The following is a 25,596-nucleotide window of genomic DNA, read 5'->3' as shown; positions in this document are numbered from 1 at the left end:
TTTGTAGGAAATATCCTTGTAGGAAATAAAATATTGTAAGAAATATGCTTAGGAGATGCCCAGGTCTATCTTGTCAAACGTACAGTGAATTGTCAACTAAGACCAGAAGATGCTATCCCTACTTGGGATTCACAAGAGTTGAAACAAAATCAGTCCTTCTGAATTTGACTAGAGAGGAAGAAACAAATGTCCCTCCTTTGTTTAATGTTTAACACAGTTACCAAAATCAGGGTGTTTATATAGAAATATATATGTAGCATATATGTGTATATCATATATAAATTTTGTTATCAAAGCACGTTTTAATCCTTTTTCTGTGTTTCTGAAGCATATGAAAATCAATGTATTCTTCAAGGTGGGTCTAGTTACTAAGTAGTCTAAATTAAGTGTGGAAACTTGTCACAGTGAATGCGTGTTAACTCAACATGCCTCACCTTAAGCATGCAAGCACTGAAAAGAACCTCTCATAACACAATTGTTAGCATGGTTTTCTGAGAAGTGTGACTTTATAATCAAATTTCTCTCAGTACAGAAAGATAGATGTGAAATTCATTTGTTCATAATGCACACGACTTCTGACCACTTGGATGGATATTGCATGAGAAGGTGGATATCGACTCTTTCATCTTCATCTGTGTGTTCTGAGGACACTCTTCTTTTGAAAAGGTAGACTCATAAAATCCCTGTAATATCTTAGCTCCTCACTGAAACCAAAAATACTTCTGCCACACAGACATGGAGAAACTTTATTCACAAAGTACTATGCAATCATGAAAATATCTCTGTACATTTTAATAATTAACATCTTCATACACTCTATATTTTATACATCTGTAATTGTGTAGACAATCTGACCTACTCTGCAGTTAGATCCTAAGAGAAATAGTAATACTAATATCTTCTAACAAAGGAACTTAAAAAATAATGGTTTAGGCAAAAAAGGCTTCTTCAGTACTGTAGAGTTCTATTATACCCAAACCTTTAAAAGTCCTGACCCTGATATTCCAGAGATGCCTGTATTTTTTTATATAACTTATTTCACCTACTCTAAGCTGTATTTTAAATAAAGAAAGCTGAATGGCCATACTCTGTATCTTACTAAAACTTATCACTGTGTGTTACAGGTTAAATGAAATCAAAATGACTAAGAAAAGTTTTGCTTTTAGAACACTGCAGAAATGTGGGGTTTCTCTTTGTTTTTGCCAGTTTGCTATCTTTATCTTAACTGAAACCAGGTAAGTGGCTCGACAATGTCCTCTGTGCTTCGTTGTGAACTTTCACGTAAGGCCATGTTTACAGTCTTTGTTTTAATAGATTGCTAAATTATTTTAATAGATCACTAGATTGTTTTAATAGGTTAATAGATGTGGAAACTCAGTGAACACTTTATTGTTTCTGGAACTCAGAAGATAAACATTTCAGTGTGAATTTTGACTTTATTAACAAAAAGACATTTAGAAGAAGGTTTGCAGCTATGCATTCAGTACTACATTGCCTGACTTTTCCAAGATCACTATTGAAGGTTTTAGAATTTTTACCTTATATTAATTAAATATTCATTCTACTAGATAAATATTATTTTCCCTCTGTTTTCATGTGCGTTTAACTATGGAGAAAAGTATTTGTTTGGCTGTTTGGAGATTACAACATTTTTTCCAATGAAAAAGAAGAGTGATATGAATAACAGCAGTTGAAACAACCCGTTCTTAATACTACTTATCAGTATTACTGTAGCCTATATGGAATAACATTTGTAAGTTCACCTTGCTTCCAGAAGAATAACCAGATCTGCACAGACATCATGGAAATAGAATTTGGCTACCAAATATTTATGGCAAATCAGTGTGAAAGACAAAACTTTAAATATGACTAACAGACCACAAATTTATATATGTTTGTATCTGTGTTTATCTATGTCTATAGCCTTAAGGCTCAAGAAAAATACCCAATTATGATTACAAAAGGACTAAACCAAAAGAACAACAGATCCTTTCTTCCTCAAATATTCTCCTATTTAAAAACTGAAGAAGACATTTGATCTGCAACCTTTGGAACACTGAAAAAACCCATATGCTTCCAGTAGCTGTTTTTACATCTTCACACGATTAATCACCCTTAGTGTGCAAAGCTACTGATTACCTCTGACACTGATTTCCACTAGGACCTGAGAAAACATTCAACCAAATGTGGATTCGGTCTTTCCTGCAATGATGTCACACAAAAAGCTGGGGAGTTATAAGAAGAATTTAACTACCCCAGAGGTACATTGGCACTGCGTTGACAGCCACAAAGATGCCTTTTTAGGACTCTCCTGTTACAATAATTTAGGAGGCACAGTTTACATTTTTCACTCACACTATGGCTCGACAGATATGATAATGGATCCTATTCCAGTGTTTCTGAAAAACCTGTAACACTCAAACTGTGTCTTACACCTTTGGTTTCATAGCAGGCAGCTATAAAGTTTTAGTGTGAGCTGCACAGAACAACCTAATTGGAGTTAGATGGCTTACTTTAAAAATTATATTCTTTATGTGTAAGAAATGCTTCCTTAATATTGAGGAACTGTTAATACTAAGATGGAAGACTCTTTAGTGGTGCAAATGCATTATACTGATATGAGAACAAACTTCTAAACTTAGGTCCTTGAAAGGGATGTAATTTACAATAGCTGATCAAATCAAATCTATTTCGAGATACATTAGTCAGCCTTCTTGGAAGCTTATAATTAGTGAGCTATTAGTTATGTTACCATTTTCATATACGTAATCTGATGCTGAATAATTTGTATTTCTTAAATTTACTTTTTTTTAAGTCATGCTAGGGAACATGAAATGAAATAATGCTGTGTATGTGAAATAAAAGTCTCACTAAAATTTCAGCTCATTATTTTCAGTGCCAAGAAACAAAACCACAGAGAGTATCACTTGCAAATGGACATTCATATATCTATTCAGGAAGAAGGACATGAATTCACAGGGTGGCAGTGTCAGCTAACAAAAAGTAGGAAAGAAAATCCTATTTATCTTTTTCGAGTTCCACCTCAGTCCGAAATTCTGTGAACCATCTGCTTCAGTGTGCACAACTAATAGCTGAAGAACAGAGATATATCAGAGTTACTGCAGGTTAAAGGGTGGTAATTAGCTCTGAGGTAAGCATAAACAAAAAGAGGGTAATACAAGGTAAGGAGAGATATTGTCGATAAAGTGCCAGTGTGAATTTGTTTAAGTTATATAACCTTAAAGAATGTCAGTCTGAATGTTCTTTATCTGTGCTGTTGTCTTTGATAAATCCAGTAAGGAAGCCTGACAGCCTCATGCCATGTTACTGGATTGAAGTTTTCCACTAAAGACAACACAAATGAAAAAAGAAAGCAAAGTAAAAAATCCAAATATAAATTATGAATTCCTCAACTTTATGTTAAAAATTATCTCTGGAAATCAATCGAAAGTATTGAATGCCCAGTGTTAAATCCCTGCCAGACCCTATTATCCTTGTCAATTTTTCATTAAGAGGACCTCAACAAAGGCATGCAAACATCTACCAGTAAATATTACAAAAGACAGAAGGACTCTGTTAATATCTTTATAACTTGTAAACTTATGGGCAAATGGCATATTGGTTGGGCATTTCATAAACTCCTAGGCCCATATCAGTGAAAACATTCAGATGTGCATTCTTAACCTGCAGTAGATCAGCCATCCCTTTAGTTCTCTTTAAGTTTAGAACTTTTCCAGTTCCAGTTCAGAGCATGCAGAAAAGGCTCTAAGCTAAGGGGCTCACACCTAAGTCTAGAAAGGTCGCATCTACTCAACTGTTAGCAAATGCTCTCCCCTGATGCCTGAGAAAATGTTTGACCTCACTGGCACAGGTCAAGTCCTCCTCAGAAAATGTCTTAAGGCCCATTCCTAGTTAGCATTTTGCATTCAGAAATATTGTTTTGGGAAGAACAAGAATGTTTAAGAATGTATACAAGATGATCCATGCCACTCCAGTCAGGGCCAGCAAACTTTTTCTGGAATAAGTTCAAGAACAGTCTTCAGATCTACAACCTAGTGATCAAGATTTTCTTCTAGAAAAGTGACTTAAGCCCCATTAGGCTAAGAGAGTAACTGAATTTTGTCAAACAAAAAGAGGTCAAAGAGTTATGAAGCATCTTGCTTAGAGTATCAGTATATACAGAGGCACTTAATTTTCTCCATGTACTGTGCTGAGAGCAGAGGTATATTTCACTCTTCGACTCCAAAAAATCCAGAGGAGAGAGGAGGCCTGAGAGCTGCTTTAGTGAGAGTCTAGTTCAATGTATTGCAAATGCATTTGATCTTTACTAAATACTGAGTTAACTTTGAATTTGATTGTGTAGGAATTCACTCATTCAAATTCATTCATTTTGCAGACAGTAAAATTATTTTGTAAAAATGTGTAAAGTCTATAGATGTAACAGAAGAAAAAGAATAACATAGTTTAAGGTTTTAATTAATATTCATCTAATCTTGAAGAGTAGCAGATACATATTAACTTTATATTTATAAAAGGCACACACTGGACACAGTGACATAATTTACTTAACTGGAAAACAAACTTATCATAAAGACTACCCCAAGCCTTGTCCTCTCATAATGTTACCTCTGGTACAGGAAGATGGAAATGATATGTAAGATTCACACCATGTATTGAATGTGAAGATTAACACATTTGGCCTTCCTTGGACCAACCAGAAAAGTTAATTCCAGCATTGGCGACTGTAAAGAAGGATACTTATCCATTTCTATGTACTTTCTCAAGATCAACTCATAGATTTATTCTGTTGCTATGTAGGAAAGAAGCAAATAAATTATGTTTCAGTGAAACTGGTCTGGCATAAGCAAAACAAGATCAAGTGTCAGAATATATCTTGTTTTCCACTTACAATTCAAGACTACAGACCCTCAGAATTCACAGTCCAAGGAATATCTTTCTGCATTATCTGTGTCTCTGCATTAGCTGTCTCTAGAGATGCTTATAAATGCAATATATGAGCTCATAATGTTGCTGCCTCAGATCCTATACTGTTTAGGGCCAGTGGAAATGCTACATAAAGCAGATATAGAAGGAATTTTGCAGTAACTCATATGTGAATAATTGTTAAGATGAGGGTCAGAGGTGTAAAGCAGAACAAAGCTACTAGCTCATATTCTCCAACTTATGGAGTTCTCTGTCCCTGTAACCTTCAGCCCTCAGATTGCTGAACTGCATGAAGAACAGTGCTTCCTTAAAGCAAAAAACAATCTTCTGATACAAATACAATACACGCAGGTTATTTCAATGTAAATAAATTCAATACAACAGGGCATGTTGGCAAACACAGCACTAGCTGTCAGAACTTAGAGGTGACATGGTTATCCTCTGTTCGATTAATTATCTGGGTTGACCCATTGCTCTATGGCACTCTATAGTAACAGTAATATGATCACTTCTTTCACTAATTTTCACATTTGGCTCTTGGATTAAATCCTAGTTTCTAAAGCAAAATTCTCTCATTTGTATAAATTTGGAGCATTAGATTACAGAGACGAGCACTGGAACTGTCGTTCTCATTTTCATTCATCATTTTAATGGCAAAAGTTTGGGGGGTTTTTTGCTCTTACAACTATCACTTCATTTCAGGTAAACAATATTACATGTGGTAAAAGTGCAAGTTACACCTTAGACTGTTTCTTAGAGGTCTGAATGCTCTGAAATACTTAGATTCTGGGAAGAGAGAGATTTTGTTATTTCTTTTTTGACTGTATGATCACAAAAAAGAGAGCCTCAAAAGTCTTGTCTAAGAGTTTGCTCACAATTGGCATCGTATGTAACAAGCTCTTGAAATTTGATAGAAATTGGAAAGCTCAATAGGCTCAAATGTGGTTTTGTGTTCAACCCACACAGCCTGTTCTTCAGTTCCTACTGAGAGGTAATGTAATTTCATGAGAAACACTTCTAATGAGGAAAGATAATAGCAAGTGCTACTTCTCAGTTTAAAAAACAAAACAAAACAAAACAAAACAAAACAAAACAAAACAAAACAAACAAACAAACAAAACAAACCCAAAAAACAAACAAACAAACAAAAAACCACAACAAAACAAAACAAAACAAAAAACCAAAACAGGTCTCACAAAAGCCAATTGTATCCATATAATTTGTATAGAGTCCTGTCATACATGTTGATCACGTGGAATCATTAACCGTAAGACACAGACTTTTCTTAGACTCTTTGGGTCTTAAGTAATTAATTTGCAGCTTCATATTTTTGCCATTTTTTATGGATTCCAAATCAGTACCAATTATGTTGCTTCATCTGGGGAGTACTGGGAAGTAAAATAAATGGGAATATACTGTGTCACCACTTCAAAGAAAAGTACTTACAGGGCATTTTCTGAAAGAATTATGAAAATCTGAATGTTCAACAGAAAGGTTACTGTTGCATCTCTTTTTGCACATGCAAAGAAATGCTACAGAGTCATCTTGAAAGCTTGTCTTTGTCCTTAATAATATAAGAAGAGGCTTTACTTGGTACACTTGTTAAGAACTTCTCTCTAATGTGGCACTGCAACACACACCAAGTTTTTATCTCTTCAGTTCATAATATTAAGGTCCATGTATAGCACAGAATAATGGGCATATTTTGTTTTTAATTAAGATTACTCATCCGTTCACACCCACCAAGATTTCTACTGTGCTTTTAATTTACCATTGCTTACTTTAATGCACCCAGTTTAATCACAGTAGCACCAGGAAACAGATAGTTATAACCAGAGCTGTACAGAACTGATTTGATCTTCTTGCGGGAAGGAAAGAAAAGAGAGCATGAGAGAACATTTTAGGCTCAAAGTATTGGGGCTTTTATTTTTAAAATATTACTTATCATCTCCCATTTTATTCCAAAACTGTTTAAAACTATGAGGCTAACATACCAGCTTGACAACCCTGAGTTAAAAAAAAAATATATTAACTCTCCATCCAGAACCATACAACATTGAGATACATAATATGAAGAGAAAGAGTTGATTTGATGTAGCACTAATGATCTATAACTAACGAACAATAACAACAACAAGAATTTAAAGGAAGTGCACTTTTAAATCTCAGCTCAGGACTAAAGTTTGCCATATTTTATTTCACAATTTTGCATATTTCAAAAGCACCATAGAAATTTTGCAATGTCTCTGTACTTCTGCACAAGAGATCCAGATCCAGGGAATACAGAAGATCCCGTGTGAGGTGTTCTGACAAAGATACCCAACAAGTACAGGAAAGTTATTTCAGAAACTGTTCCAAGCTAAGATGAAAATGCTATGCTGAAATAGTAGAGAACTAAGAGAACTACAGATTACAGAATTAATACTGTTTCTGATATACAAGAGAGGCGAAGGACTGTGCATTCTGACACTGCAAATACACAAAGGGTTAAGATTGCAGTGAATCACAGTAACAGCCAAAGGATCCTCTTTAACAATCTTCTGCTGTAAAGGCATTTCCAGGACTGGAATGTCAGGGTTGAAAAATACCAACTTAGAAGAAGACACTATTTAGGGTTAAAACCTTGCTGTTTGTTCAATTAGCTTGAAATATTTCACTCAAGGAAACAGTGTGCATAGGCTTGTTTTCTTGGTAAGAGTTATTTTCCACCATACCGTAGAGATTTATTCATGCTGACTGCAAATGCTATTGGCATTTTCAGCTCTACAGTGCAGCAGTGCAGCTCATCAATGAAAAATTTTAAAGCTAGTAAATATATCTATTTTTGTCACTAGAAAAAACATTGTTTTGTTGCATAGAGTCAGTTGAACTTCTTTTCTAAGTGTGTACTTCTAAACTCAAGTTGGCATCAATATTGTACTGATTTGGCAAAGCTTCCTTATGAAGCAGTTAGTCAGCAAAAGCTTCAATCAGTAGAGAAGCAAGAAGATGCAAAGGTCATTTTCCAAATTGAATGTTTTAAGAAATGAATACCCTTTGTCCTATCAGTTACTCTGCCTGTTGTAATGAAAACAATCATACCTGTCTAGACTGCTTAAGGGATGTCTCAGACAAGGAGCATAGACCAAGGAAATGCTACTATACTGACACTTGACTCTATCATCTGTAGCCCCTTCAAACTGCAGCCAGAGTAAACAAACACAGACTTCAGGATTTGAGACTAACCGGAGTAAAAATAACCACTGAAGGATAGAAACATCCTTGTAAACTGGTGTCGAGGGTTAAGATTGCGGGGTGACAATAAAACCCTGGCAGATGTATTGTTAACCCCCTCTCCCCGCCACTTCCCCCTTTTGCCCCTCCCTCTCCTCCCTTCCACTCAGGAGAGGCGATTGGGAGGAAAAAAGAAGGACAGAGAGAAGAGAGTTGGAAAAAATTAAAGATGTTTTACTAATGCTACTAATAAGAATAGAGAAAATAATACAAAATATACAAAACCAATCTTGAAAGTCTCAGCAACCGCAGAGCCAGCACCCAAAGTCCTGGATTAGACTCCACAGCCAACCCGAGCTGGATTCAGTCTCTCACTAGGCCTCAGTTCGCAGGGACGACTAGCAAGGTCCTCTCCTAATGTCGGCCATAGGGAAAAAGGGAAAAGAAGGGCCGAGATCCTTGTGATCTCCCATTTTATATGAAGTATTCACGTGAATGGAATGTTATACACAGTTGGTCAGTTGTTCCTCGTCGCCCCTCTCGCGAGATGTCCATCCATGCTTATCAATAAGTTTGCATTCCATTGCTAGGTTTTACCAAAACATGTGTCTGGTTCTCCAGGAAAATGCAGTTAATATGAAGGCTTTAGCTGACAGGCAAAATTCACTGAAAGAGAAACTTGTTTTTAACAAAACCAGGACAACTGGGATGGGATGCTACATAGGTCTCCAGCAGTAGTGAAACTGTTTGTAAAACCTTAATGCTAATACCAGCTTTACTTATATTCATTTTTGTTGAAGAAAGTCCTAGGAAAGAAAGAAAGAGAGAGAGCAAGAGAGAGAAAAAGAGAAAGAAAAGAGAGAGAGTAAGAGAGAGGAAGGAAAGGAGGAAGGGAGGGAGGAAAGAAGGAAGCAAGCAAGCAAGCAGATGAAGGGCCAATGTGCATCAGCAACGTCTCAAAAGCACAGAAATAAAATTTCAGGAAGCATTTCAAGCCAACAACATAATCCAGTGTTGGGTGTAGAATACAAAAAAAAAAAAAAAAACCCAAACGAAGGTATGCCAACATGTAGAAATGTCTAGTCTTAAATACTTTCAGAAGCAGGAGATTAGAACAATATGGACAACACTGCAGGTCATGTCAGGAAATAAGACAGAAGAGCACCCAAGCTTTTTCCATTAGAAGGAATTGGCCTGTCTTTTTCTTACATGCTTGTGGCACCTGTTGCATGCTATACATCAATTACTGCTGTACTGGCAATGACGCCTTTCCTATCAAGCCAAATCTGCCTTCACTACTTATGTTGATGACTGACATTTCTTTTTGTCTTCTTCATTTCAAATACTACTGTATATGAACCGATATGCTTCTTTCTGTAAAGCAACTGTAATTTTCATCCCAGCTTGAAATATTTTTTTCTTGTTCATCTGAAATAGATGAAAGTAATATTACTTCTTTTTCTTGCAGGTGCTCTACAAATAGAAATCTATTTTCAGGGAAAATGTATTGTAGGAATATTGACACACAAAACTGTCACCTCTACAAATAGTTATAACTAGCAATACACAAAATATGCATATCAGCCCCCAGATTATTTGTGTATAGATTTTGGAAGATTCCAGGAAACTCTACACGAGATATGCAAGTGAATGCAACAAATGCATGTTAGGAGATATTTTTAGCCTCCTTTGCTACAAGGAAGGTAGAGCCATCATGGTCTTTTATATCTATATACACTGCAAGGGTTGAATAGTATCTTCCTACACTTGAAGACCACCACTAATTTACAAAAGTGTTGAGACTTGAAGCCTTCAGAGATACAGCAGGAAAGACCTGTTCTAGAGAAAAAATAAATGGGATAAGGAAACAAATGATGGTTCATAAGAGATACTGAAGACTGTAGAAATCAAAGGACATTGGGAAGAACAAAAAGAGCTAGAAAATAAGAAGAGTGTTAGTTGCATGAATTAGAACAACTAAATTCAAGACAATTCAGCATTTTACAGTAACCTGATCCTTCTAAAATAATTCTGCTTAAGGCTGGTAAGCAAAAGGGAGTTATGGGAATCAAGGGTGGAGGCAGTTCAATGATGAATAGTGTTAAAATAAAGAGAACATGATTCTGCACAATTGTCAATCTGGCCTTTTCACACAACATTAATTAATTAAATAGCACGACAAAAGCATTTCTCTGCCTGAATTACTCAATTTTTCCCTGAAAGTGATAGAATATAATTATGCTCACATATATAATAAGCTCCAGTAAAAAGCAAAATCTATTAATCAGTTAATCAGGGTAAACTTCAATAGAACCTTTAATGCTGTGCATCCAGGGGTGCTTCACCAAAAGATAAATTAGAAACTCAGGTAATTAAGACTTATTTTAATAAATGACTTGTAAACCTGGATTTAAAGGAGATATACATTTGCCAGCATAGCAAATTAACATGGGTATGGGAACTCCAAAGCTAGGATGAACTGCAGCTGGAAACATCACAAATAGATGAGACTAAAAATTGATTTAATCTGTATCTAGAAAAAATGTGAAAGCTACTGAATTTTGAAGATCTTATCAGAAATCTAACCCTGCAGATCAAAGAGGAGGAAGTAAGTATAACATACCAACCATACAAACTTCCTAGTGGTTACCAGCATACTAGATACTTTCCAAGTGCCCAAACCTATAATAAGATAATAAAAAATTGGGTTTAATGGATCTGAAAAAGAAAAGCTTACAGTAGGATAGAAGCTAAGTAGGTCACCACATATGTTGTGATATGCACACAGACTAAAGTCAGGTACAGGAGTGAACACCAAAAAAACCCAACATTTTCCATTCAAAGTATCTAATAACTGACTTCATAACATGCAAGTTATGTCAAAACACAAGGATTTTCAACAGTACTGCCCAAAACCAAGAGCTAGTCAAGCTTGCTCTTTTGAAGGTCAATTCTGCCAAAGTTTCAATATCTGATAAATTGTGATGAACAAAGCATCTCTAACGAATTGTTCTAAGCCTGTTCTAGTTCATAAATGACGTAATCAGAAGCTGCTGAACTGCAGTTCTAATAAGCCACCAGGACTGGTAGTAAATTTTGTGTTAGGCTTTACATAATTTGTGACATTCAGTACTTTTATTATTTATCATAAGTATTCCTTTATTAGTAGCATTAATAGTCTTTATTCCAGTGATGTAGTGATGTAGTCAGGAGATATTAAGTCAAAGACATAAACTGATGCCTTTCTGTCTCAAGATTAAAGGTCTATGTTGAGCTGTTGTCTAGAAGCACCCACAATCCTTCAATCTTTAACTTCTCATCACTGAGGTCCCCAGACTTACCCATGGTCAACAGAGCTAGGACACTGGAACATGATCATCTGGTAAAATGTTTTCTGAGAATATTTTCTCATGCACTTTTTAACCTGGCTAGCACTCTCCCAAACAACAAGTGGTCATCAAGCTCTTTTGTTCCCTCCTACTGAAGCTGTTCCAAGGAAGAATGAGGTAATTAAAATGAAAGCTGATTAATCTGTGGGCCTACATCCAAGAAACAAGGAACTCTCACGTGGAAATGGGAAGCTCTGAACTTCTTACTTTGACCAATGTTTATTATAAAATAGTTTGATAGCTATTTGATAAGGGGCTAGAATTTGTCTGTTGTTGGGATCAGTGCACTAATGAACAGGCCAGGGAAAACAGCAATACTGAAACACAGATTCACAAATGCCATGTCTATACTGTGCATTTTGGAAGCATACAAACAATAATGTCACTTCCCTATCATTAACAGCTAACAGATTTTTTCACGTTGCCTTATATCTCTGTTGAACGTTGTATAACTTCAGCTGAGTGTCTAGCACTCTGCAGTTGACCTCTTTCAGAAAGTAATCTGTAAGTATTATCTCTATGCAGCAGTAAAGACACCTTTCTTTCACAGTTAATAGCAATAATGTTGCAACATTACTGTTTTCACTAGAACAGAAAATAAAATATGACTTAGATAAACTTATATTTTTTCATGCATTAAAAACCTGAAATTACTTTGAAGCAGTTTATAGTGTTATTCGCTGTTGAACCAAGTCCATTAACTCATGTCACAAAAGTGATCACAGACTGAAAAATACATAGAAATTTAGGTGGTTCTTCTTCTTTGTTTCTGCTGTGGTTTACATTTTCATCTTATACTGTAAGTGCTAATACGATAAATACGTTTTCTTCACATTGATAATGATAGGGTTTTTTAAAGAGTTATTAGAGAATCAGAAGGTGATAAAATTTTCAGAAATTATACACAGTGATAATAATACTTCTAGATAGAGGAACAAACAGGTAGCTCTGTCCTGCAAGTATTACTACTAAATCCAGTAATTTGCAGTATCCCTTTGACAGCCAGTGAATACAGTATACATTGGCAGAGTTAGCACAATGAAAAAATACTTAAATGGACTAAGATCATACTTAATTTGCTTTTAACTTTACTATAGGATTAAAGGCAATAATTTTTGTGCACATATGCATATTTACCAGAGCAAATGGAAAGTAGCTCTTTCCACCATTTCCCATAGCAAATTTTGGCAAATGGTCACATATCCTTATCACTGCAGAAAATGGGAAATTGAAGTTGTAGCAATGTCTTGAAACTTTCAAATAAGACTGAAAATAATATGATTTATTTTTTTTTAAGGTTTTTTCTTATTTCAGTACTACAGGATTAAGCTGTGGTGCTCATTGTGAATGTGAAGCTCTGTCACCGTTTACTGCAGGGTGACAATAAACCATGGCAGATGCTCTCTGTTAACCCCTCCCCCCTGCCTTCCCCACTAAGGAAAGGTAATATAAGGAAAAGGGAGAGAGACTTGCAAGTTGGAAAAGTTAAAAATGCTTTACTAATGCTACTAATAAATAGAGAAAATAATACAAAATATACAAAACCGATCTTGAATTTCCCAGGGTAGTGCAGTGCTGTCTGTGGTGGAGCTGGCGTGGCTCCAGCGGCTGCAGGGCAGGCACCTGGAAGCCCTGGGCTGGACTTTGCAATAAAACAGGCCTCGGATCACAGGCATGACAGGCAGGGTCCTCCTCAGATGCTGGTCATGGTCGAAGAGAGCGAAACCCTCGTGATCTCTCTGCTTTTATAGGGTGTATGATGTGCATGGGATGGAATACTTGGCTGGTCAATTTTAGTCACCTGTTCTGTCTGCTCCTCATTGCAAATACATCCCTTTCACTTACGGGACATCCAACATTTATGAGTAACCGTGGCTGCCATAGCAATAAGTCTAAACCTGGGCCTCTTCTGCACACAATTGCTGCACACTATTGCTGCTGTTATCAGCTCCAGAGCAGACAGTCTCTGAAAAAACATGCAGCTAAATTCAGAAAAGTGCAGTTACTTAGAAGAACTTAGCTGAAAAGAAAATTCACAAAAGAGAAACTGCTCTTGTTTTTAACAAAACCAGGACAAGCTCTAAGGTCAAGAAGATAAGACATGCTTAAGTTTTTTAAGAAAGTCAGAGTTATCCTGCATTATAAGAAATAACTCTTGAATATTTGGAAGGAATATTAAACTTCAAGATAATATTTGATTTAGCAAATCTCCAGTTACTAAAAACAAGGACAAGAATGGATGTGGATATTTTACAGCTTTATCTGAAATATTAGATATTGGATATTACTGGATTCTTTCAGCATTATGCATACCTATACATGCACTCAAACAAATAGACCTTGGGTCTGATTCAGCACAGGGGAAAAAAAAAAATAAAAATCTTTGTTTCTTTTTACCTGAAATGAGAAAAAGTTTCCACATTGACTTTAAATAACAATGGAAGAGAATTTGAGACTGTGTACAAGTAAAATAGGAACAGAATGGCTAGAACTATTCTATAAAAAATAATTTTTATTTTCTGTAGTTCTATTTTTCCTATATTTTGTGAGACATATATGCTTGCTGCAAACACAGACATTGAAATTAGGTAAATTTCAAATAATAGGAACTTAAAATAGATTTTGGAAGTGAAAAAGACATACAAAAGTAGTGATACCAGATTACTGAAGCAAGAGAGATGGATTCAGGCTTGACTCTTCTAAATTTTTTTTTTTTTTTTTTTTTTAATTCAGTGCAATATTCTTTTCAAAGTTTTGACTAAAGTCATATCTTGTTAATGACCTTCTCACAAATAAACACCTATGCGGTCTTCTAATGAGAAGCACACTTTTAAAATTAAATTTTTGGCTTAACTGTCTATAATAAGCAATGACTATTAATAGATTGATTTCTGGATGCCAAATAATTTTGACAGCACCTGAATTTCAGAGTTCTGAAATGTCTGTTTATCTCTTCTGTAACTTCTGAAACAGGAAACTGAAAAATACTGTTCACAGACTGTTCACTCAGTCTACCTTGAATAGTGACTTCTATGTCAGTACTCCATTGTAAACAACAGAGATTTCTAATGTAAATTACATTTAAAAAGTTGACTAACGTCAGGTAATAATAAAATTAATTAATAACTCTACTTATGTACAATGCAAAAAGACAATTTATAGATACAGAAGCTTGTTTGCAAAACTGAAAGTGAAACTTTAGACATTCTTCTTAGATGCCTACTACTTTCTGTGACTGCTTTTTTTCTTTAAGGAGAACAGGAAAATAGAAAGGTCCTGCTAAAATAAATTTATTAAAACAAAAACAACAACTTGAAATCCTTAGACAGAAATTGATTAGCCTTTTCATGCCCTACAAGTGTTTTTCTTTTTTTAAAAGTGCAGATGTTTCCTCCTTAGTTCTAGAGTTGTTGATATTGCTGTGAGGAAGTGAATGAAACTGCAAGAAGCGTTCAGTGGACAGATTGAGCCAGTCCTGGGTAGCCAGCTGATCTTCTATCTGTGAAGCCACATTTTTCTCCAATTTCTAGCCTATTGTCATAATTATTTTAATACTGAAACGAGATGCTTTCAGAACTATTGAAACTATTAGTTTTACACTTTTTTTTTTTTTAATCAAATATAATTAATAGTTCTAAAGCAAACAGTGTTAAACTCTTGATTGGTACTAAAGATATCAAATGCTTAACTAATGGTTTGATATTTTTTATTGCTTTATTTCTGGAAAGATTAAGGTAACTATTTTCCTTTTTCTACTAGAGGTATATTTTCCTCTTCTAGTTTCAGACAAAAAAAAGCTAAATTACATCAACTTACAGTTCTATTTAACTTGCATCCCTGTATGTGAGTGACTCATTGGAATTTACATTCACATTGATATCTAACAGTGGCAAGCAGCAGCTTTCACTTCAGACTTCCCTCTGAATAATACTAGTGATCAATGTCTCTGAACATTAAGTGCATTTGCAATGAGTTAGAAACACACATAGATATGCACATATGCAATTATATGCTGAAGCAGGAGAAAACATTGTTTAGATAGTTTAAGGAAGCTAAAGGAACAAATTGCAGTTTTCTCCCTTTACAAGTAGAATAGTAAAAATGAAAAGAGAAAGAAATGAGGAATGTAATTTAACTATCCATGGTAAAAAGTGAGGTAAAGGTGAGGAAGGATATCTCCAACCAGAGCTGCTACACAGCTTGTTTTTCAGGAATTTTATTTTAAGACTTAGATTTTCAACATAATTAAAAAAAAAAAAAAAAAAAGGTCATATCAAGAAAAAACATGCTTTTGACCAACAATTATTAAAAAAAGAAAGAAAACTATAATTTTTTGAAATCAGTAGTAAAAAATCAGTCGAGCTGTACTCCAATGTAGATCTGAATCAATCTATACTACAATCCTGATTATTTACTGCAGTTTAATTCAATGAACTTTTACATAACTAATTTTTCACTGATCTACGATGTATTGCAATTAAGTAAATGACTCTGAAACACCCTTTTTTTCTTGAGTATGCTGGTATAAGTGAAGATCAACTTTGAAGAAGACAGCATCAAATTTATGAAGTTGTTATTAACAATAGAATCCTTTATATTTGCTGCCATCATGCCCTATTTAATATTTTGATGTAATTTACATGCAGAGCTGAGATGCTAAGAAGATATAAATTACCCTCTTTTTGTTACTACATATTTAATTACCTTTGCTGAAAGTTGCAGATAAGTATTATGGACAGTACACAGTTGAACTAAAATTCTTTATAATGAGATGGAAATATTTATCCTTCTAAAAAGTTTAATGTAATCTATCATTTATTGTCAAAATACATGACATTTAAGTTCAATTAGATTATTTTTCAGCTTATATGTAGCTTTCAGAATCTTTGTGAATTCTGAATAAATCCTTTACTGATCTGTGAGGCTGTAAGCAATCTGGTATAAAAGTTTATGGAAAAAAAAAAAAAAAAAAACCTCCACCATATTCACAAGGCAAGTTTTGTAAAGTTCTGTGTAGCTCAAGACTGTCTTTATCCTCCAAAGTATGAAGATGGAAAACTGAAGGTCTGTGTCATGCCATTTAACTTGGTCTCCTCCTTTGACAGGTGACTTCCTTGTGGCTTCCCATTCATAAATAATTTAAGCTCTAGCTCAAAATCAGCTATATTGTTTTCTCTGATTCTCCTTTCAAACGTGAGAAAACCTCATTCCAACTTCCTTATAGACTAGTTACTCCTAGCCAGTTTATCTCTATTTATTCTAGTGCTGAAATTGTCCTTAAGCTTTAACAGCTTTCTTCCTCTCTGATGATATCATCTGAGACATTCATAGTGGTCAATAAACTCCCCTCTTAGCCTTAGTTTTATTAGATCAAACATCATGTGTGGGACAGGATTTGGCTGGCCTCAGCAAAACTCCCAGCACTTATCAATTGGTAAAAGGAGACTTGCTGGAACTTGTTGGTCACAGGCCATGGGAAGGATAGAGGCAAGAACCTTAATTAGAAGGAGTGGAGAGTGCTGATTCTATGTTTAGACAAGTTTCACAAGTTAATAAGGTTGTCCTGTAAAAAGGGGACTCTTGTTTTTGCACAGGGAAGATTGCTTGGGGTGGGGTAGTGACTGTTTAAGAAAATGTCTTAGCACCAGCCAGTCTGTGAATGTTTAGTGTACAGTGTAGACCAATCAGTCTGTAACACGGTAACAGAAACACCAATCAGCTTGAAGTACGTTGCTGAGGAAAAGTATAAATGTATGTGAAGTACACTAATAAAGCGGACATTTTGTTTGCATCAACTGCGCCCCGTCTCTCAATCGTGGCAATCATGGTCTTCTAGTCCATAAAACAGGATCTCTGTTCTCTTGATAATTTTATTCGCTCTTGTCTTTGCCTGCTCTTCTTTGAATTTAGCAGCCATGGACTTTTGCTCTGGATGTGCTCTTATTAGTGATTTGTACATTGGTATCAACACTTCTTTTCTAGGTCTGAAACTATTTTGCCTGTTACAGTGTGTAATCATATGTGATTTTTCCATAGCTACTCCACCCTGACAGGTTACAGTCTTTTCTAACTGTTTTTCTCCATGTTGCAGCACACTTTGTGGAACAATCTAATCTCACCATGATTAAAAAAGTAATAGGTCTGAAGCTGTATTAACATGTATTTAAACAAGTTGCATAATATATGAAAACATTAAGCAGCTTCTTTCAGTAGAACAATAATGTACCTAAATGAAATTGTTTAATTGTCACTGTCTGAGAAAACAATCCATGCTTAGCAAATTTGGCACAGCATGTTGTGTTCAACCTCGAACAAAACTTAAAGTGGATTTGCTTTATATATATATATTTTAAGTATTTTATGATATTGCTTTTTTCAGTATGGTTTCAGCACTTCTGTTAGCTACAGTGTTAGCTACACCATGTGTCTGAGGGCATTGTTCAAATGCTTCTTGAATACTGTCAGTCTTAGGGCTGTGACTACCTTCCTGGGGAGCCTGTTCCAGTGCTCCACCACCCTCTGGGTGAAGAATCTTTTCCTAATATCCAGTCTAAATCTCCCCTGACACATCTTCCTGCCATTTCTTTGGGTCCTATCATTGGTCACGAGAGAGAAGAGATCAGTGCCTGCCCCTCCTCCTGCCCTTGTGAGGAAGCTGTAGACCACAACGAGGTCTCCTCTCAGTCTCCTTTTCTTCAGGCTGAACAAACCTGGTGACTTCAGATGCTCTTCACACAGTTTCCACTCTAAAGCCTTCACTAGCTTCATGGTTCTCATCTGGACACTCTCCAGTAACTTTATATCCTTTTTATACTGTGATGCCCAGAACTGCACACAGTGCTCCAGGTGAGGCTGCACCAGTGCAAAGTAGAGCGCGACAATCACCTCCCTCGCCTGGCTGACAATGCTGTGCTTGGTGCACCCAGGACACAGTTGGTCCTCTTGGCTGCCAGGGCACGTTGTTGGCTCATGTTCAACTTGCTGCTGACCAGAAGTCCGAAGTCTCTATCTGCAGAGCTGCTCTCTAGGCTCTCATTCACCAGTCTGTATGTACAGTCAGGGTTACCGTGTCCCAGGTGCCAAATCTGGCACTTGCCCTCATTAAACTTCATACAGTTGGTGATTGCCCAGTTCTATAATTTGTCTAGATCCCCCTGCAGGGATGCTGTGCCCATGAGAGTGTCAACAGCAGGTTCTAATATCTGAGCCAATCATACCTGCAGTGGCTCAGGATATAGATAACAAAATCCAAATCACTCCTGAGCAGAAGTTATATCTTCTTTAAAATGTCAAGCATGTTATTGGGTTTTAATGATATAAATCCTTTGGTTTCTGAAAAGATTTGTTCCCATCTTACCTGTAGTTTCAAAACACAATGTATTAGGACACCTTAGAAAGACAAGCACATATTCCAAAATAGCATGACTTGCTGAAAAATACATGCTGTTCTTGGGATAGTTTTAATATTGTAATATCATAGGGTTTAATGGGCAAACAAGAATGACTTCAATGAGCTGCATAGGAAAACTTGATGCTTAGTCTCCACAGCATAAGCCCCAGTGAGACTTCAATTATTGGCTCCAATATCCATCAAAGTATCTGCCATATGTATTGCAGAAACACTCGTATGACATTTGAATTGATTAATGATACCACTGACTCAAACAGTTAATGATCTATATCCTTTGCCTTATATTTGCAGAGGAAAACAGACGGTCCTAGGGAGACATAAAGCAGGCAAGCCAGGAGACAGGCCTAGCCTTACAAAACATTTACTTAATTTAAATCTGAGGTGAAATTAAGGTTAATTGTGACTATGCCAGTGTTTGTTTTTTGGGTTTTTTTTATGTTTAGCTACACAAATAGATTGTGGTTTTAACTACACTATAACTGATTTATTCGAAGATTATATAACAGAGGAACATGGGAATTTTCTAACTTTTTCATATAATGGTTGTCATTTCAGGAGAGACTGTCATGTATAGATTCATACATACATATTTTTGTGTGTGCGTACTTATAGTGTGTGTTTATACACACGCACATCTGTATCTGTGACATAGAGGAACTCACCATAAGCTTTTTTTTACCCTATTTCATCTTGAACTAAGAGCATATGCATGATGGTGGTAAGACAGGAACAAGCTGCCCAGAGAAGTTGTGGATGCTCCATTCCTGGAGGTGTTCAAGGCCAGAATGGATGGGGCTTTGAGCAATCTGGTCCAGTGGAAGATGTCCCTGTCCATGGCAGGAGGGTTGGAACAAGGTAATCTTTAAGATCTGTTCCAACTCAAACTGTTCTATGAATCTATGACTTACTCTCCAGTTCATGTCACCTCCCAAACATCAGTTTGTCTGTCTATAAAACTGCATTTCAGATAAATATTTTCTATACGTAACAACTTATGGCCACTTGAGATCTACTTTAGAATTATATACCTACAGAACTCAGTACATACCTTTGAGGACATACTTTTGCAGGAGAAAAGATTCACAAAATGAGACTGATGCATCTACAGTAATTAAAACATAACTGAGTAGTGAAACTAGTAGACACAGTCTACTAGTTTTAACACCTATTAAGAGCAACCTCTGATGAATGCCAGAAAACACAGTGTAAAATGTTAAGCAGTCTCCCATCACAAGAAGCCTGAGTACAGGAACACTGATTTTTAGTGGGCTCAAGCAGCTAAAGGCAAAGATATTTTTGACAGTGCTGACAAAACAAAACTACTTTAAACCATTGTGTTAATACAGAATGAGTTGGCACGCTTCCAATTCTACTTCAAATTATCACTGTTGGCATCCCTGTGGTAGCTCTCAAGACTGACTGAAAGATGTCAGCTATAAAAGGAATTCCAGCATTTTTTCCAAGGCTTCTTTGCCTCATAGATAGACAGGGAAATTACATTAAAACCTAAAGCTCAATTAGGTTAACAGACTGTTACTTGGAGAACAATAAACAGAATAAGCTGGCAGGATTTGTTCAGAATGCAGGTCTCCATCATGTATCTCCAGTTGTTGCCACTGCCAAGTGGGTCCTTCTGTTCCACACTTACCACTGTCTCTATCACTACAGTGGAGCCTGCACATTTAAAAATAGGCTAGTTTATTCATCACAAATCTGATGAAAACATTAGCAAGAAAAAAATTTCTGGCACCACTTGTCAAAAGTATTAGATTGTGAGCATTTTATTCTACTTTTTCCCATGAATTATGAAGCAGTTACTACATAAAAGGTTTGGAATGAACTAATTCACCATACTTCCCATTTTTTCAGTGTGATGCATGTACTTTGGGAATAGTTGGTAACAAACAGACAATCTTGAAGCTATAAAAGAAAATACAGTGGCCTTATTTTAAATGCACATTTTACCTTTTCCCATTTCTAGACACCTGTTTCCTAATGATTTCTTCCCTCCTTGAGTATGAATATCCTTAAGCAATTTGCAGGTGTACACTATATTTGTTATAATAAAGCCTATTAATATAATTGGTCACGTTGAGAGTAGATAATATGAAATCTATTGAAATTGAAAAGTTGTGAGAGAAAAAAAAAGTGAAAGAGAATCTTTATCAAAGATTATAAAGATTAGAATACAAGTCCAATTCCTAAAGAGCAGGATCTCCGAATATACTCAAGGGAGCCTTTGAGCTTTACAGAAATCATTCATAACAAAAATGATAGAATCATAGAAAAATCACAGAATCACTTCAGTTGGAAGAGACCTTCAGGATTGTCAAGTCCAACCATAACCTAACCTAATTCCAGCACTAAACCATGTTAGCCAAGATTGCTGGTAGATAATGGAAAGTGGTTTAGTGATCACCTCCACTAGCTCCCTCAGCACCCTTGGGTGTATCACATCTGGCCCCACATGACTGATCACTCACAGAAGTGTTTGCAAAACAGAACTACTTGCTTGAGCTAGACTCATGAAAAGCATTTCTCAATGTCCCACGCAACATCCTTGTCTCTAAATTGGAGAGACATTGTTTTGATTGATGGATGTTTGCACTTAAACAGTTGCAGTCAATGATTCTATGTCTAAGTGGAGACCAGTGATGAGTGGCATTTCTCAAGGGTCAGTATTAGAACCAGAGCTCTTTAACACCTTTGTTGGAGACATGGACAGTGAGATTTGGTGCACACTTAGCAAGTTTGCTGATGACACCAAGCTGTGTGGTGCAGCTGACCTGCTAGAGAGAAGGGATGCCATCCAGAGGGACCTTGACAGGTATGAGAGGTCAGCCTGCAAGAACCTCATTAAGTTCAACAAAATCAGATGCAAGGTCTTGCACATGAGTTGGGGCAATCCCAAGCACAAATACAGGCTGGTCAGACAAAGGACTGAGAGCAGCCCTGAAGAGAAGGATTTGAGGGTCTTGGTGCAGACTCACCATGTTGGTGAGCTGTTGGTGCAGCTCAACATGAGCTGCAATGTGCACTTGCAGCCCAGAAAGCCAACTGTATCCTGGGCTGCATCAAAAGAACCATGGCCAGCAGGTTGAGGGAAGTGATTCTCCCCTCTACTCTACTCTCATGAGACTCCACATAGAGTACTGCATTTACCTCTGGGTGACCCAGCATAAGAAGGACATGTTGGAGCAAGTCCAGAGGAGGGCCACAAAGATGATCAGAAGGCTGGAGGACCTCTCCTATGAACACAGACTGAGAGTTTGGGTTGTTCAACCTGGAGAAGAGAAGGCTCCAGGAAGACCTTATAGCAGCATTCTGGTACCTAAAAGAGGCCTACGAGAAAGCTGGAGAGGGACTTTTAACAAGAGCATATAGTGATAGGATGAGGGGTAATGCCCCTAAACTGAAAGGGAGTAGATTTAGATTAGACATAAAGCAGAGATTCTTCACCATGGGTGTAGTGAGGCATTGGAACAGGTTGCCCAGAGATATTGTGGATTCCTCATTCCTGCAAGTGTTCAGGGCCAAGCTGGACAGGGTTATGAGCAAGCTAACCTAGTTGAAGATGTTCCTGCTCATTGTAGGGGGCTTGGACTAGATGGCCTTTGGAGGCCCCTTCCAACCAAAACTATTCTATGATTCTTTACCATTTATATTATCAGTTACCAGTTCTGATCTCATTCTCAGTTCTGATTTAAGTTACCAGCAGAACTCACATCAACTTCAACTTCAGTTGTCCCAGGGTGGCTATTTCAGAAGCGTTGGGCTTAGTCACAGCAGCTGGCAGGGTCCATGGTCATGTTTCTTGATATTTTACACTGCTTCAGATTAACATTTGTGAAATGGAAGAAAATAATGCTTCCTTTACACAGACACTATTTAAATGGTGTGAAATGTTTGGTTACTATAATGATTAACACCAGAAAGGCAGGTAATTTGACATCAAGGAGCACGCTGTAGAGTTATTTTGTTACAGGGTGAAATCAGTATTCTGGAGAATGATATCTAGTGCAGAGGGAATTCAAAATTCTGACATGAGCACTTTAAAAGCAGATAAACGAGCAAATGCATAATGCATTTTAAAAGGTACTTACGTGTTAAACAGTGGCAGTATATTATTCCAAGACAGAGCTTTGAATTTATAAATCCTTCAGATTTATATATTTTTAAAGCCTTTTGATCTTATTTTTTATAATTAAAGCAAGGCAGCCTGACTGCACATAATAGAAAGTGGCAGAACATGCCAACATACCTTTGGGAACATGATTGTGCGCTCCTCTTGTAGCTTTGTTTAGTCTCCAAGAATTAATGCAAACATTGATAAGTAACACTCATCACAAATTCAGGTCAGATAGTGCTTCTTTGCCTCATTCAGAGAGTAAAAATAATTTCAAAGACTTATGTCTCCTTGTTGTGCTCACAGGCTTGAATAACACCCGGGGCACTCAGTTGCCAACAGGGTTTCATCCATGGAACATCAAATTAGGCTTTATTTTAATGCTAGTTTACTTGTATACATGAAGTCTTGGTGAGAAATGAGTACAGTTTCAATTGATGCTTTGCTATCTGTATATAGCAAATGGATTTGTTTCTTGACAGCAGGATTGGTGACATTATTATTAATATTAATATTCCTTTAGAACTCAGGTGGAAAAAATGTATAAATCTCTTATTTGTTTTCAGCTCTATAGGAAGCAGAGAACATCTTTCAAGATAAATACATTTTGAATCACAAATAGATTTGACTGGGTAAACTCTAGTAACTTGTAACAAGATACAGAACATTTCATTTCTATGACACTGGTTTGAAATTAGCCCAGGTGAACAGAGAACAGGAGTCATTGCCATCTAATATCTGTTCAGCAGCCTACACAAAATGAGTTCCTGGGTTTTAATGCACGCATCTTCTTGGGATCACACAGCCGCTTTATAGAAACCAACATTAATTGCTAGTTGCCCCAAATTATGAATATGCACAGAAAAACTAGCACTAGTATGAAAAGTAATCCACATGGGGAAGGAGCTACTCTAAACATACACGATAATAGACTCCAAAGAATCTTTTTCTATTCAGGAGAAAAATCTTAATGTCAGCATTCACAGTTCTTTGAAATCATCAGATCAAAGCGTGCAGCTTAACAGCAATCAGAAAGGCAAGCATGTACAAAGTTACTAGGAAATACACAGAGAAATCTGGAAACACCATTGTTCCACTATATGAAGCCACATTAGATTCATACCTGGAATAGTATTTTCTTTTTTTCATTGCCCCATCTTAATAATACTGGAGATCTAGAACAGTTCCTAGAAAAATTCCTAGAGAAGACAAGAAAACAATGGTGATCTGAAGTATGGCACTGATTGAAAACGGAAAAATTTGGAGAAGGGTCAATTAAGAAGATATATGAAAAATTAGTGAAATCATGAATGGCATGATAAGGGAAAACCAGCCTGTTTATTCATTTTTTCCACATAAGACAAAAACTAGGAGGCATTAAATCAAATTATTAAGCAACAGGTATAAAATAAACTGATGTACTTTTTCACACTATATGTAATTAAATTACTTCACACATTGCCACAGTCTGGTACAAAATCCAAATGTGTTTAGAAAGCTGTTACAGAGGTTCGCAGAAGTCCTATCAATGATAATTAACAAAATGCAGTTGCAACTTCTGATGCTAGCTGCCTAAGCTGCCAAAAAGGCCAACAGCATCCTGGCATTCATCAAGAACAGTGTGGCCAGCAGGACTAGAGAAGTGAACATCCCCCTGTACTTGGCACTGGTAAGGTCCCACCTCAAATACTGTATTTAGTTTTGGGCCCCTCACTACAAGAAAGACATTGAGGTGCTGGAGAGTGTTCAGAGAAGGGTAACAAGGTATCTGGAGAAAAGTCTCATGAGGAGTGTCTGAGGGAGCTGTGGCTGTTTAGCCTTGAGAAAAGGAGGCTGAAAGGAGACCTTATCTCTCTCTCTACAAGTATCTGAAAGAAGGTTGTAGCATGAAAGGCATAGGTCTCTTCTGCTGAGTAGCAAGTGATGAGAGGAAATGTCCTCAAGTTGTGCCAGGGAAGGTTCAGATTGGATATTAGGAAACATTTCTTCATGGAAAGGGTTGTCAAGTAGTGGAACAGGCTGCCCAGGGAAGTGGTTGTCACCATCCCTGAAGGTGTTAAAAAGGTGTATAGATGAGGTTCTTAGGGTTTAGTGCTAGACTTAGGTTATGGTTAGACTTGATGACCTCTTTTCCAAGCAAAATGATTCTATGAGTCTAAGCAGCTTAGAATGTTAGCTTGGGGGAAGTATATTTCTATGCTACCATTATTTTCTGCTTTTCAATATTTTGTTTCTCCCAGGCAACTACTATTAGCCCTGTCAAGAAAGTCTACTAGGTTAAATGATATGGATATTTCTATAATGGCCTAAGAAGTCCTATTGGTTTTGTGAAAATATTTAAAGCAAACAACCAATTGTTTGTTGTAGGAAATGTATTTAAAAGGTATCCAACATCTGATCAAAATGAGCACAGGACACAAATTATTCTCCAAGGGCAAAATACCTTTGAGAGGCTTTCTCTGCTGGTTGGTTGGAGGGTGGGCACTAAATGCAGCCGCTTTTTTATCATTAAT

This window comes from Nesoenas mayeri, assembly GCF_963082525.1.
Source record: "Nesoenas mayeri genome assembly, chromosome: 5".
NCBI classification, from domain to species: Eukaryota; Metazoa; Chordata; class Aves; order Columbiformes; family Columbidae; genus Nesoenas; species Nesoenas mayeri.
The sequence above is the reverse complement of the archived record's forward strand: the minus strand, read 5'-3'. Positions refer to the sequence as shown.